This window comes from Schistocerca serialis, chromosome 7, assembly GCF_023864345.2.
Source record: "Schistocerca serialis cubense isolate TAMUIC-IGC-003099 chromosome 7, iqSchSeri2.2, whole genome shotgun sequence".
Taxonomy (NCBI): Eukaryota; Metazoa; Arthropoda; class Insecta; order Orthoptera; family Acrididae; genus Schistocerca; species Schistocerca serialis.
Window position 1 is genome coordinate 22,463,300 of NC_064644.1, and position 14,602 is coordinate 22,477,901.

Below are 14,602 nucleotides of genomic sequence, written 5' to 3' on the forward strand. Positions count from 1 at the left end.
TTCGGATTGCATTTCCTTAGGATTCTGCCAATGAATCTCAGCCTGGCATCTGCTTTACCGTCGATCAACTTTATATGATCATTCTATTTTAAATCACTCCTAATGCCTACTCCCAGATAATTTATGGAATTAACTGCTTCCACTTGCTGACCTGCTATATTGTAGTTAAATGATAAGGGATCTGTCTTTCTATGTATTCGCAGCACATTACACTTGTCTACATTGAGATTCAATTGCCATTCCCTGCACCATGCGTCAATTCGCTGCGGATCCTCCTGCATTTCAGTACAATTTTCCATTGTTACAACCTCTCGATATACCACAACATCATCCGCAAAAAGCCTCAGTGAACTTCCGATGTCATCCACAATGTCATTTATGTATATTGTGAACAGCAACGGTCCTACGACACTCCCCTGCGGCACACCTGAAAATCATTCTTACTGCGGAAGACTTCTCTCCATTGAGAATGACATGCTGCGTTCTGTTATCTAGGAACTCTTCAATCCAATCACACAATTGGTCTGATAGTCCATATGCTCATACTTGGTTCATTAAACGACTGTCGGGAACTGTATCGCCGGCCGCGGTGGCCGTGCGGTTCTAGGCGCTGCAGTCCGGACCCACGGGACCTCTACGGTCGCAGGTTCGAATCCTGCCTCGGGCATGGATGTGTGTGATGTCCTTAGGTTGGTTAGGTTTACGTAGTTCTAAGTTCTAGGGGACTGATGACCTAAGATGTTAAGTCCCATAGTGCTCAGAGCCATTTTTTTTAACTGTATAGAACGCCTTGCGGAAGTCAAGAAACACGGCATCTACCTGTGAACCAGTGTCTACGGCCCTCTGAGTCTCGTGGACGAATAGCGCGAGTTGGGTTTCACACGATCGTCTTTTTCGTAACCCATGCTGATTCCTACAGAGTAGCTTTCTAGTCTCCAGAAAAGATATTATACTCGAACATAATACGTGTTCCAAAATTCTACAACTGATCGACGTACTGTCAGTACTATAAAGACTGACGAGCAGTATTGATGGCCCCCAAAATATTCTCTGTACTGTCAATACTTGGACGTGTGCGGTCAAGTGTAGACGGTTTGACAATATTCATCACTCTGCTGAAGTTTCTCAGGATAAGAAATAAGAAAGAGAGATCTGTATGTACGTTAAAGAAATTTTTTACAGCCAAGTTCACGTTCAAAACCATTTTCATTGATCTGTTTCGACAGGTAAGGTCTTCAAATCTTCAAAAACTTTTTGGGTGTACGTTGAAAGGTGGCTACACTGAGCCACAGCGCCAGAGATTGCGCCAAAGAGTATTATTCCGCCGCCTCCACTGGCAGTGCTTGTCGAGATGTCGTAGTGAACAGTGCTTGCTGAGATGTCGTAGTGGAGAGTGCTTGTTCCATGTTTTATGCAGTTGTTTGATGGGCTAGACAGCAGATGTTGTTCGAATGGAGATATTGTAATGATCAGAGTGCTTTTCGTCAATATATATGAAGGTAAAATATTCCCTGTTTTTTCATTATTTCAGTGTCTTAAATAATGCGTCATTACAGGTTCAGTCAACAAAGCATCTGGCTCGTGTTCTTGTATTAGAGTGTAATTCTGGTTTCCTTACGCAATTATAGTATTTATATTTTTTTAAATTACTTCAGTATAAATGATATTTAAAATTTCTTGTCTTATTGAAGAAGAACCGTGCCAGATGTGTACGTTGAATCACACTTCCACACACAGAACAGTTACACTTGTGCTTTGTTGTTGCGTTGGTTTTATAGCTGCTGGGGACTTAATTAATTAATTGTGTTAACGGAAAATTTCATTCCATTCTTTGTTGTTATTCTATGCAGTCAGATTGCGTACTTAAACTAGTCAGGGCCAACCGTTTACGAGACCTCGTAATCGGACATACAGCTACAAAAAAATTTAAAAAGAATTTGCATTCATAATATATAATTAAGCCCCCATGCAACGTTATGTTCCATTATGCTTTCATTACGTATGCCACGTTAACATTTCAGTACACATTCCACACAGATTTGTCAAAAACAAATATTTTGTCAAAAATAAAATCACAAACATTTTTGTCACTAGTAAAATCATACACAACTAAATCCACCTTGTGGAACTTGGCACATTTGCATATGTAGCACTCCTTTGATGCTTGTCAGCTGTTAAAATCCGCACTATATGTAGGAAAAGTGCGCATTTACGGCAATGTTTACATTTTCATGACGAGTGATGCACATCTTGGAAACTTGTCACTCGAAGTACATAGCGCAACTCAGCACGCCAAGTTCCACGAGGTGCATTTAGCTCTGTTTAGTTTTCCTTGTGACAAACCTGTTTGTAATTTTATTTTTGACAAACGTGTGTGGAATGGGCAATATATCATCCGCTAAAATATTACCGTTGCATGGGTCATGAACATCCAGTGGAACATGACATACACCCAAAAATTTTTGAAGATCTGAAAATGACAGTCTTACCTGTCAAAACTGGTCAATAAAAGAAGTTTTGAACCCAACCTTGGCTATAAAAAATTTATTTATCCTGCATGACATGTTAGACAGAGATTAATGAACCAGCCACACAGTTGCAGAACCATTCTGCAGTCTGCAACAGCTGCAATTTTGTCAATAATACTTCACGAAAAGAACGGCTTCTTTCTCCACAGATTCCCATTTCAGTTCACGCAACATTTTGGTAATACTCGCATGCTGACCGAACCTACCAGTAATAGCTGTTTCTTTCACCTGTATGACCTTATTGCTCTAACGATACAAAACGCCTAACAGTATATATCGCAATCCCCACTACGCTACTGGCATTAAACACCATTTTTGATCAGCATTTGATTTTGCCACAGTACCCTACTCCAAACTGCTGGCATAATAATAAAGTTGAAAGAAAGTACACATAACTGAAACTGACTGTAAGTATGCTTCTTTTATGAAGTGAATGAAATGCATTTTTACATATGTTCTTATAACTGATGTTTGTACATGTAATTCAAATATTAATTTTGGTCCGGAACTTTTCCAGCACTGGCGTATTATAGAAGGTTTTGAATGTTTCTTGACCACCCCCGCTCTGTACACTTCGTCCTGGGAGTGTGTGGTTTGCTATAGCCAGCATTTGTTCGTACTCCTCACGATAAATTTCAAATTCCGATGAAACTTCCTGTTGAATGAACATACGTTTTCTTCCTCTTCTGCATGCAAGTTTGACAGGTGTCATTTTCACAGTACATAAATTAATTGTGGTGAGAAAGACTCTAAATTGACTTGCCAAAATTCCAGAAGTGCTCTCAGCCATTCCCCTTCCACGTCATAGTCGATAACTACAGTTTTCTCTCCCAATGTAATGTGTCGTAATGGATAGGGTTTCATTAATTATCTGGAAATGTGAAAGCATCATCCATTAAAGCATGAGAGATTGCAGGACACTCTCTCTTTTGATACGGTGTCATGCTGCTTAATGTTCGTAGGGAAGGTGATCTTTATTCCTTGGCTGCTACGTTTGATATAATCTGACTTCATACCTGTATGATGAAATGGTTGGCAGGAGTTAACGCTGTTGCTTGTGCGCTCTAGTGAAGGCATAGTGGTAGGACTTACCTGTGTTCGAGCGAAGGGGGTGCTGAGTTAATTGACAGCAGTAAAAGCATACCGCGGCTGAGAGCCAAGGGGAGCTTTTTTCTAGGGAACCTGGTGAAAACGTTTGCCGACAGCCAAGTTCTCTGGTCTCATTGTGCAGACACATTGGGTGGCGCCGGTCGGTCAGTGGCAGCATCCAGGTTGGCTGACTAGGGCCGATGGTCGGCAATAAAGCATAGTATGGGCCCTTGTTAGGTAGAAAGCAGATGAGACGGCTGAGAGTTTTTGCGAATTCCGTGAGACACGGCAGTGGCGCCCAGGTGTCCAGACTCTGCTGAAAAACATATTTGTGAAGGCACGAGGCTTTTAGGGAGTTTATTGGTGTTCTTTAGAAAGTTCTAAATGGACGCAACAGGTGAGATAACGGTCTTTTTATGGAGGGCTGTGGTTCCATGCAAGTCATGGTTTTAGCGGAGACATGGCGTAAACACGTGGGAAAGAGGGCGCGAAGCTGAATCTCTTTTCCTTTTCTTCCCAATTAATTTTTAAAGTCGCTGGTTGGTCAAATCTGTGTATGCAGAGCAGAGGGACGATCTCACAGCTTCGAATGCCGAGCACCATCTCGTGATTGCCTTGTGCTAAAGTTGTGGTTCCATGCAAGTCATGGTTTTAGCGGAGACATGGCGTAAACACGTGGGAAAGAGGGCGCGAAGCTGAATCTCTTTTCCTTTTCTTCCCAATTAATTTTTAAAGTCGCTGGTTGGTCAGATCTGTGTATGCAGGGGTCGATCTCCCAGCTTCGAATGTCGAACACCACCTCGTGATTGCCTTGTGCTAAACTGGATGTAGTGTAAGCGTGCAAATGTGCTATGCTCCCGAGCTGCGGAGGAAAGCTATAGAGAAATGGCTGGCTCTGAGCACTATGCGACTTAACTTCTGAGGTCATCAGTCGCCTAGAACTTAGAACTAATTAAACCTAACTGACCTAAGGACATCGCACACATCCATGCCCGAGGCAGGATTCGAACCTGCGACCGTAGCGGTCGCTCGGCTCCAGACTGTAGCGCCTAGAACCGCACGGCCACTCCGGCCGGCGCTATAGAGGAAGATAAGACGTCTCTTGTACTGGCACTTCGCTAGTAAAGAACAGCAGGTGGTTTACCTGGATGGTGAGACTTGTGTCCTTTGCTAGTGTGTCACTTAGGGCCTGTGCCAGTCACCATCTGAACTGTCAGAGGTACTTCTTCTTGCATTACGCACACAACGAGTTATGAGTTGGTGTACTTATTTGTCTTGAGTCAGCCGTCTAAACGTTTGACATATTCCGTCATACATAGTCATATCATGGAGTGAAATTGGTTTGGCAGACCAGCAAACAGGTCCAACTGCACACTAGAATCCACTGGAGCTCCAGAGGCTCGTAGGGAAGTATCTGCATTTCAGATCAGCCGAATGCGAGACCGCGTACTTGCATATTTCCGGTCGAGCGCCGTTAATAACAGATTGCCGCTGTCCGTGACTGCAGTCGGCGAGTGTGTCGTGCTGTGCCGCTCTCGCCTGCAGAAGGGTAAAGTACTCGCTGCTATGGCGTAGGGCTCCAGTATATGCTGTTCTTTGGAACCATTTTTTTCTTTATGGAATAGTAGAGAATAGAGTTTTATAGTAGCGTAGTTTTTGGCCCATACCACAGATTCACATTTATGAAGTCAGATAAAGCGATAAGTTCTGGTTAGTGTGGTGCATTGATCCCCAGCTGATCACTTTGTTAACCATGGACAGCATATTACTGAAAGCAATTGTCAGATAAAATATTTGTGTGGCGTTTCTTTCGCCATTATTTGTCATGTGATGTTAAGAAAGAATAAATTAATTGTTATTTAGACCACAACTTCTTCCTTTGCCGTTTTATTAAAATTGTGGTTGCAATTGATTGAACCTGGAAGCTAGCAAGCAACTAATGGGATTCTGACACCTGTGTTTCCCAGTTGCCTGCACTCTGGCATTTTTAACACAGGCCTGTCCATAAGGCAAAACCCGTAATTTGCTTTTTGCATAAACACCGCATCGCCAGCCTGACCATTCGTACCAACGTAAAGGTGTAGGGAATGGTAACGTGCATCTGCAAGGGCAGAAACATGGGATGGATAAAAAGAAGTGGCATATCAGAATTTATTGTCAGACATTCACCGTATTACGTACCCTCAATATACTCGCCCCGCATCGCGCTTACCCCATACACATTAAAGGCATCTTACAACATCAGTGCATTCATCTCTGTCCATGTCTCGCAAGGATCACCGTATGTCATGGATGATGTCTTCTCTTGTATTGTAGCACATGCGAAGAGGGGGTCCTTATTTTAGTGAACAGGCCGTAATCACATGGACTCATAACATGTGAATACAGTGATGTTCCAGTATCATACATCCCATGTATGCAAGAACTCCTGTGCGGGGTTCACCGTGTGGAGTCGTGCATTGTCGTGGATGCAGTGCCAGAAGGTACAGTCGCTTGTTCTCAGTGCGAGACAAAGGTGATGACACATGAAACAGCCGTTGTAGTGTGCAAGCACCATCTGCCCCTGCGGTACAATGTCATGCAGGATTAACCTACAGATATCATAAACCACAATAGCATCACTTTGGTACCAGATGGTTCAAGGCTCATGTTCTGTGGACGAGGAGAACCAGGGCGTTTCCATTCATTGGGCTGAAGTATGCTAGCACCGAGACACAATCAGTGCCTTCTCTGCATGACAGCAAAGAAGATACCATCGAAGGCAGTGCTGCCGAAGCAGAGTTACTAAACGCAGCTTTCCGAAATTCCTTCGCCAAAGAAGATGAAGTAACTATTCCAGAATTGTAATCAAGAACAGCTGCCAATGTGTGGAACATAGAAGTAGATATCCTCAGAGTAATGAAGCAACTTGAATCACTTAGTAAAAGCAAGTCTTCTGGTCCAGACTGTATACCAATTAGGTTCCTTTCAGAGTATGCTGATGCAATAACTCCATACTTAACAATCTTATACAACCATTCTCTCGAAGAAAGATCCGTACCCAAAGACTGGAAAGTTGTACAGGTCACACCAATATTCAAGAAAGATAATAGGAGTAATCCACTAAATTACAGGGCCATAGCATTAACGTCGATATGTACGAGGGCTGATACCTCCACCTTTGTAACTTTTCAACAGTTGGCAGCATTGGTATGTGGCAGGTACTGGTTTTTTCCATAGTCTCTTCTCAACAGCTCCAGTTGTCAGAAAGCCTTAGCATTGAACAGTTGTGTTGTTACAGTGTAAAGTATGGAACCGTGCAAAGACGGTCAGTCAGTGTGATTTAAGCAACGTTGTAAGACGTATGCTTTGCCGGCGATGGGCGAGGCATGACAGAATCTCTGACCAGAGAGTAGTTTATCGTTAGTTGTTGCTTGTCGCTAGTCTGCGCTTGTCTGCGCGAGTAGTTAGTACTAGTCGGTCGGCTTTAGTAGCGAGTGGGTAGTAGTCTGTAGTAGTCTGCGTGAGTAGGCGGGAGTCGGCATGCGTCGCCTGTGTGCTCTGCTCGCGACTCTGGTCAGGACTCTGGAGGATGAGTATTGTTGTAGAAGGTAAAGAAGCAGCCTTGCACATATTTAATAATGTATGTTAATTGTAAAGTAATTTGTTCAAAGAAATGCCCCAATAATAATTTTTATAATATAAAGTAACTCTTTTAAAGAAAAGCATTCATTTCAGTTTAAAGAATTTTTCCAATGCATTATCATTGCTTCCAAGAGTTAATATATATATATATATATATATATATATATATATATATATATATATATATATATATACTCCTGGAAATGGAAAAAAGAACACATTGACACCGGTGTTTCAGACCCACCATACTTGCTCCGGACACTGCGAGAGGGCTGTACAAGCAATGATCACACGCACGGCACAGCGGACACACCAGGAACCGCGGTGTTGGCCGTCGAATGGCGCTAGCTGCGCAGCATTTATGCACCGCCGCCGTCATTGTCAGCCAGTTTGCCGTGGCATACGGAGCTCCATCGCAGTCTTTAACACTGGTAGCATGCCGCGACAGCGTGGACGTGAACCGTATGTGCAGTTGACGGACTTTGAGCGAGGGCGTATAGTGGGCATGCGGGAGGCCGGGTGGACGTACCGCCGAATTGCTCAACACGTGGGGCGTGAGGTCTCCACAGTACATCGATGTTGTCGCCAGTGGTCGGCGGAAGGTGCACGTGCCCGTCGACCTGGGACCGGACCGCAGCGACGCACGGATGCACGCCAAGACCGTAGGATCCTACGCAGTGCCGTAGGGGACCGCACCGCCACTTCCCAGCAAATTAGGGACACTGTTGCTCCTGGGGTATCGGCGAGGACCATACGCAACCGTCTCCATGAAGCTGGGCTACGGTTCCGCACACCGTTAGGCCATCTTCCGCTCACTCCCCAACATCCTGGAGCCCGCCTCCAGTGGTGTCGCGACAGGCGTGAATGGAGGGACGAATGGAGACGTGTCGTCTTCAGCGATGAGAGTCGCTTCTGCCTTGGTGCCAATGATGGTCGTATGCGTGTTTGGCGCCGTGCAGGTGAGCGCCACAATCAGGACTGCATACGACCGAGGCACACAGGGCCAACACCCGGCATCATGGTGTGGGGAGCGATCTCCTACACTGGCTGTACACCACGGGTGATCGTCGAGGGGACACTGAATAGTGCACGGTACATCCAAACCGTCATCGAACCCATCGTTCTACCATTCCTAGACCGGCAAGGGAACTTGCTGTTCCAACAGGACAATGCACGTCCGCATGTATCCCGTGCCACCCAACGTGCTCTAGAAGGTGTAAGTCAACTACCCTGGCCAGCAAGATCTCCGGATCTGTCTCCCATTCAGCAGGTTTGGGACTGGATGAAGCGTCGTCTCACGCGGTCTGCACGTCCAGCACGAACGCTGGTCCAACTGAGGCACCAGGTGGAAATGGCATGGCAAGCCGTTCCACAGGACTACATCCAGCATCTCTACGATCGTCTCCATGGGAGAATAGCAGCCTGCATTGCTGCGAAAGGTGGATATACACTGTACTAGTGCCGACATTGTGCATGCTCTGTTGCCTGTGTCTATGTGCCTGTGGTTCTGTCAGTGTGATCATGTGATGTATCTGACCCCAGGAATGTGTCAATAAAGTTTCCCCTTCCTGGGACAATGAATTCACGGTGTTCTTATTTCAATTTCCCGGAGTGTGTATATATATATATATATATATATATATATATATATATATATATATATATATATATATATGCCAGCATTGCACGAAGCTGTGTCGAAAAATGACTAATTAAGAGCAGATATAATTGCAGTTTTATTGAGGTAAGAATTTTTGCTTTTTTTTTTTTATTCAGAATACAGGGCAGAAGGTCAGCGCTGCTGACCTTATAAATTTATCAGGTTACTAAACTTTTTTATTATTTTGGTGTTTAGGAATTTTTCTGTTTCGAACTTGACATTAAATGAGAAAAGAATTTTGTGGGAATATTAAGTGTGAATGCATTTCTGCACACAGACAATAAATGAGAGCCAATTTTGTTCAGAGGTTATAATATTATTAGAAAAATTCATTTAATTATTATTATTTTTTGTGGCGAGGTTACACTTGGCATATTTTCATCATTATTCTTTGGGGAGGTAACACTTGGCTCCGTTTCCATTTAACATTTTCTGTAGGGAGGTTACACTTGGCGACATCCGGCCAGGATCGTATTTCTTTGTGAATCTTCTGATAAGTAGTCATATATCTGCTCTTATTTACTTAAATGTAGTTTGCATCTGGCGCAACGCATTTGCTAATTTGTCGCTCTTTCTTTCACAGATCATCGGCAATTTGTTGCTCTTTGTTGTATTTGTGTTTGTTGCATTTTGCATTGTCTTTGTTTCATTTGTGAATAATTTTGATTTGTGAAAAATGCCGCGAAAAACTGTTAACAGTACATCGCGATGTGTAATGAGTGAAATAGCCGATTCTAATAATTTGACCGATAGTACTTGCGACACTCAGTGTAATCATGACAATCCTCCATTTACAGACAATCAGTGTGTACCGACTACTTGTAATGATTTTTATCCTAACGATGAACAAATAAATTCAATTGTGTCGTCTGTTAATTTAACGACAATTGATGACGCGGGACGTTCTGTTACAATGAACGCTGCCCAGCTTGATACATCCGGTTTGCAAATTTTACGTAATGAACAGACAAATTTTTCCACTGAAAATGAACAGTGTACTCAAAGTACGTCAGATTTATTTAATTCCGATTTAGTGACCAACAGTGCACATTCGATTGGCAAATCTTTTTGTGAATCACAGAATAACCAAATGGTTACAGAAAACGTGACAATTGCAGGTATGCCATCAAACAGCACAGAGAATAGAGTAGGTAATATTGGCTTGGATCAAATTATGGCAATATTGCTACAACAGAATGAAAATTCCAAACAACAGAATGAAAGACAAGAGAACAATCACAAACAACTTAGTGAACAGATCAAACAACTTAATGAAAATAATGAAAATCTCAAACAACAACTTAATGAAAATAATGAAAATCTCAAACAACAAATTAATGAAATTAATGAAAAACTAGACAACAATTCCAGACAGCTTAGTGAACAGATTACAGCCGTTGCCGCGCAATGTCATGATACTAAAGAACAATTACGTGAGGAAATTAAGGCTTGTGCTAGGAACAGTAGTGAAGAGATTAGATCTGTTGCTCAAGAATTAAGGGATATGCAAACAGCTGCAACAGAATCACTTAGAGAAGAAATTAGTGCAGTCGGTAAACAATGCTCTAAAAAAGCAACACAGTTACGCGACGAGTTTAAATTAATGACAGCAGAACTTTCGCGCACACTGGATGCAAAAGTAGACGCGAAATTCGACCAACAGAACAGTCAAATTGGCGAACGTTTTAATCATCACCTGCAAAACAGTGAAACGCGTTTCCGTAAATTTATACAGGAACAGAATAAAGTAAAGCGACAAGTTATGGAAACAATTACCGCACAGAGACAGGAAGATAAACGCAAATTGTTTACGAAAGCAAAAACATACGTAGACAACAATATTGCTACTGTATCAGAAGAAATTAATACAATCAAACAGTTGAACACCGAATTGCGTGATGAAATTTCCGATCTTAAAACAAAAACAGACACACACACACACAGTAGACTTTCAGACAGTGACTGACAGACTTGAACAATTAGAACTAATTCAGGATCCCGATGTCATCAAAGCTGACGTTAAAAAATTGAACGAAACCACACGTAAAATACAAAAACAGATTAATGCTTGTGACGCTAAAAACGATGATCAGGTAAAAATACTGACTGAAAAATATGATGAATTGGCCAGTCGTATTGACGTTCTTGAAAGTAATAATGACAGCAAATCAGACGATACTTCATCGATTTCGTTTAATCAAACACCTGAATTCCAAAATCTACAGCAGACAATCAGTGAGATAGATTCGTCTAACAATACATTACGTAGAAAATTGTCAACTTTACAACAAGAAGTGACAGAGATGAAAAATGTTTCAGTTAATAACACGTCACAGCATACGGCACATCCTGAACATTTCTCACACTCACACAGTCAGTATCATTTGGGTAATTTACAGAGAGTACGTGAGTTAGATTCCGAACAGTCACAGGCAAATAGATTCTCATACAATCCTGAACCTGTTCAGATGTACAGAGACGATAATTTTAATTACAAACATTTTCTATCAGTGAGAAAATTTAAAGTATTTAAAAATGACAGAACACAGATCCACCCCTTGGATTGGATACAACAATTTAGCTTTGCTCTTCCACCGACTTGGCCTGTAACGCACAAACTTGAATTTATTTGCAGTTTTTTGGAAGGCGAACCAGCAACTCATATGAGACCGATCGCGAGACAATGCTACTCGGTAGAAGCATTTCAGAATGCTTTTCTGTCAGCGTATTGGTCGAAGACGACACAGCACGGACTTAAGGATCAATTAATTAGTTTACCGAATTATGAGAACTCAAATTTTCCCAGTGTCACGCAATTTTTTGAGCACATGGTCCAACAAAACCAGTATTTAAGTGAACCATACAGTGAATCTGCACTTATTCAATTATGTATTTCTAAATTACCACGATCATTAAGAGTGTCACTTTTAACGGGTCAGCAGAAAGAAAATATTTCGGCATTCAGAGATCTGTTACAGCTTTTGGAAGTGCAGCAATCGGATTATTCCTTTATAAACAAAAATTTTTCATATAATAACCAAGGCCAACAAACGTACAGCAATTATGATCAGCCACGCAATTTCAATAGCAAAGGTAATAGACGCTTCAGAAACGACAACCACCAGAACTTTAATAACAGACAAAATTTTAATTGTCAGTATCGACAAAATTATCAGCAACAGGAACCACATTTTGGTAACAATAGACGTTTTTCACCGCAACAGCATGAAAGCCAGCCGGTTAGCATACCTAACCAACAATGTAATGCACAAGGTCAACCAAGCTTTAATGTTTCGCCGCGTACGCGTATAGCGTCGGCCCCAACAAATAGTAACGCACAGCAACAAGGGAATCAGTACGTACAGAAAACACACTATTTCAATTTCTATCGCAATGCGCCGTACAGAAATGACTATCACGACAGACGTAAAAATAATGAGCACAATTTTCAGCGTACATTTAATAACAGTCTATCTTATCAGCAGCAAGAACATTAGCAACAACATATTATCATAATTGAACCAGACAGTAGATATCATCCCGAACGTAATACGTCAGGAAGAAATAACAGAACAGTACAAATAGTGGAAATGCCACAGCATCCTCCCGAAAATAATGACACGTCAGATGGAATTTGACTAGATACAGTACAGATCGCATGTTCCAGTAACGCAAGCAATACTTTTGACACGCAGAATCTTGTTCACGAGAATATTATTTGAAACATGCTTTGTTGAATGCACCACTTTTATCGCACCCAGATCTTACCAGAAATTTTTCTATTGCCACCGACAGTTCTAACACCGCTTTAGGCGTACACATTTTTCAAGAAATTGAAGAAGATGGTTGTACAGTAATTAAAAACATCGCTTTTGCAAGCCGCATTCTGTCACCTGCTGAACGAAATTATTCTGTTACAGAACTTGAAACATTATGTGTTGTATGGGCTTTTACCAGATTTAGGCATTTTCTTTATGGAAGAGACACTACCGTTTACACAGATCATAGAGCGATACAATTTTTACTTTCGGCTAAATTTACACACGACAGATTAAGTAGATGGAAACTTTATTTACAGGAATTTAATCTTACAATTGTTCACATTCCCGGCACACAAAATATTGTAGCAGACGCACTATCCCGTTCTCTTAACAACAATCAGCAAGACATCGCAACCAACTTCTGCAAAGCAAATTTCAGCGACATGTACGTTCAACAAGTTGCATTTGAAAATTTCATTTCGTCGTCATTACAAGACATAGCACAAGAGCAGAGTAAAGACAACGTGTGGAAAGAAATTAAACACCTTTGGCAAGATAGGAATAATGCTACCATTAGAAACCATTACACTGTACGCAATGACATTCTGTTTCGTCGCTCTCACCCTGACAGCAACAACTGGTTATTATGCATTCCTGACGAACTTGTTAACAAATTAATCTGGTATACTCATTTAAGTTCCGCACATTACGGAGCCAGAAAATGTTTTCTTATACTGAGACAGAACTGTTATTTTACCAACATGGAGAAACGTATTCGGCGAGTTTTAGCGTCATGTAAAATCTGCCAGAAACCTAAATCAGACACGACTTCACATATTCCTCCGTTACATCCCATTGTACCTGTTAAATTGAGACATATGGCCGCTGTAGACATTTTTGGTCCGATTCCCAGAACTAATAGAGGTTTTTGCTACATCTTTGTCGCTGTTGAACTCACTTCAAAATTTGTTACCTTCACTCCGTTACGCAAAGCTACTGCTAAAACTGTTTCGAAAGCATTTGTAAAACATTTTCTATTTCATGTAGGGCGTGTATTGAAAGTAATTTCCGACAATGGACCACAGTTTCGATCTGCTATATGGACACGTATGTTATGAGCTAGAAACATTTTTCCGATCTATATATCCAGGTACCATGCTTCTTCGAACCCTTGTGAACGATTAATGAATGAAATTGGTAAACTGTGTAGAATATACTGCCATAAAAAACATATTGATTGGGACACACACATACTCTCATTCCAAGATGTAATTAATTCCATACCAAATGAATCTACTATGCTATCTCCGTCTGTTATACTGAAAAATGTTGAACCACCTAACAAAATTAAAGAATTAGTAACCTTTCCTACATCTCGTCGACTACGACACCATGAAATAATTGACATTGCGCTGAACAACATCAAACATGCCGCAGAGCGCCAGAGAAGACAGCAAAAACAGGTTTGCACACGCCGTGACTTTCACATTGGACTGAAGATATTAGTACGTAAACACTATGTATCCAATAGAGGAAAAGGTAGGTGCAGTAAATTTGAGCTTCTATACGCAGGTCCATATCGAATTCGCAGCATTCCTCACTTTGAGAACCAGAAAAACCAAAGGGAACCACCACATGTCGAACATCAAACCTTTTATTGAATGAACATACTTTATGATTTATGGCACTGTAATGCCATTTCCTAATTTTTTTTATGACCACTTATGCAATTCTATTTATGTGACTACTTACTGATGATTATCGTATTTTTTCTTGGCAAGTGCCCGGCAAGGTAAGGTTAGCAGGTCGCTCTTCTTGTCATTACACATCAGACCGTGCATATTTTTCCAGATGAACTTACACATTTTTGACCACTTATGCAATTATATTTATGTGACTACTTACTGATGACTGTCGTATTTTTTCTTGGCAAGTGCCCG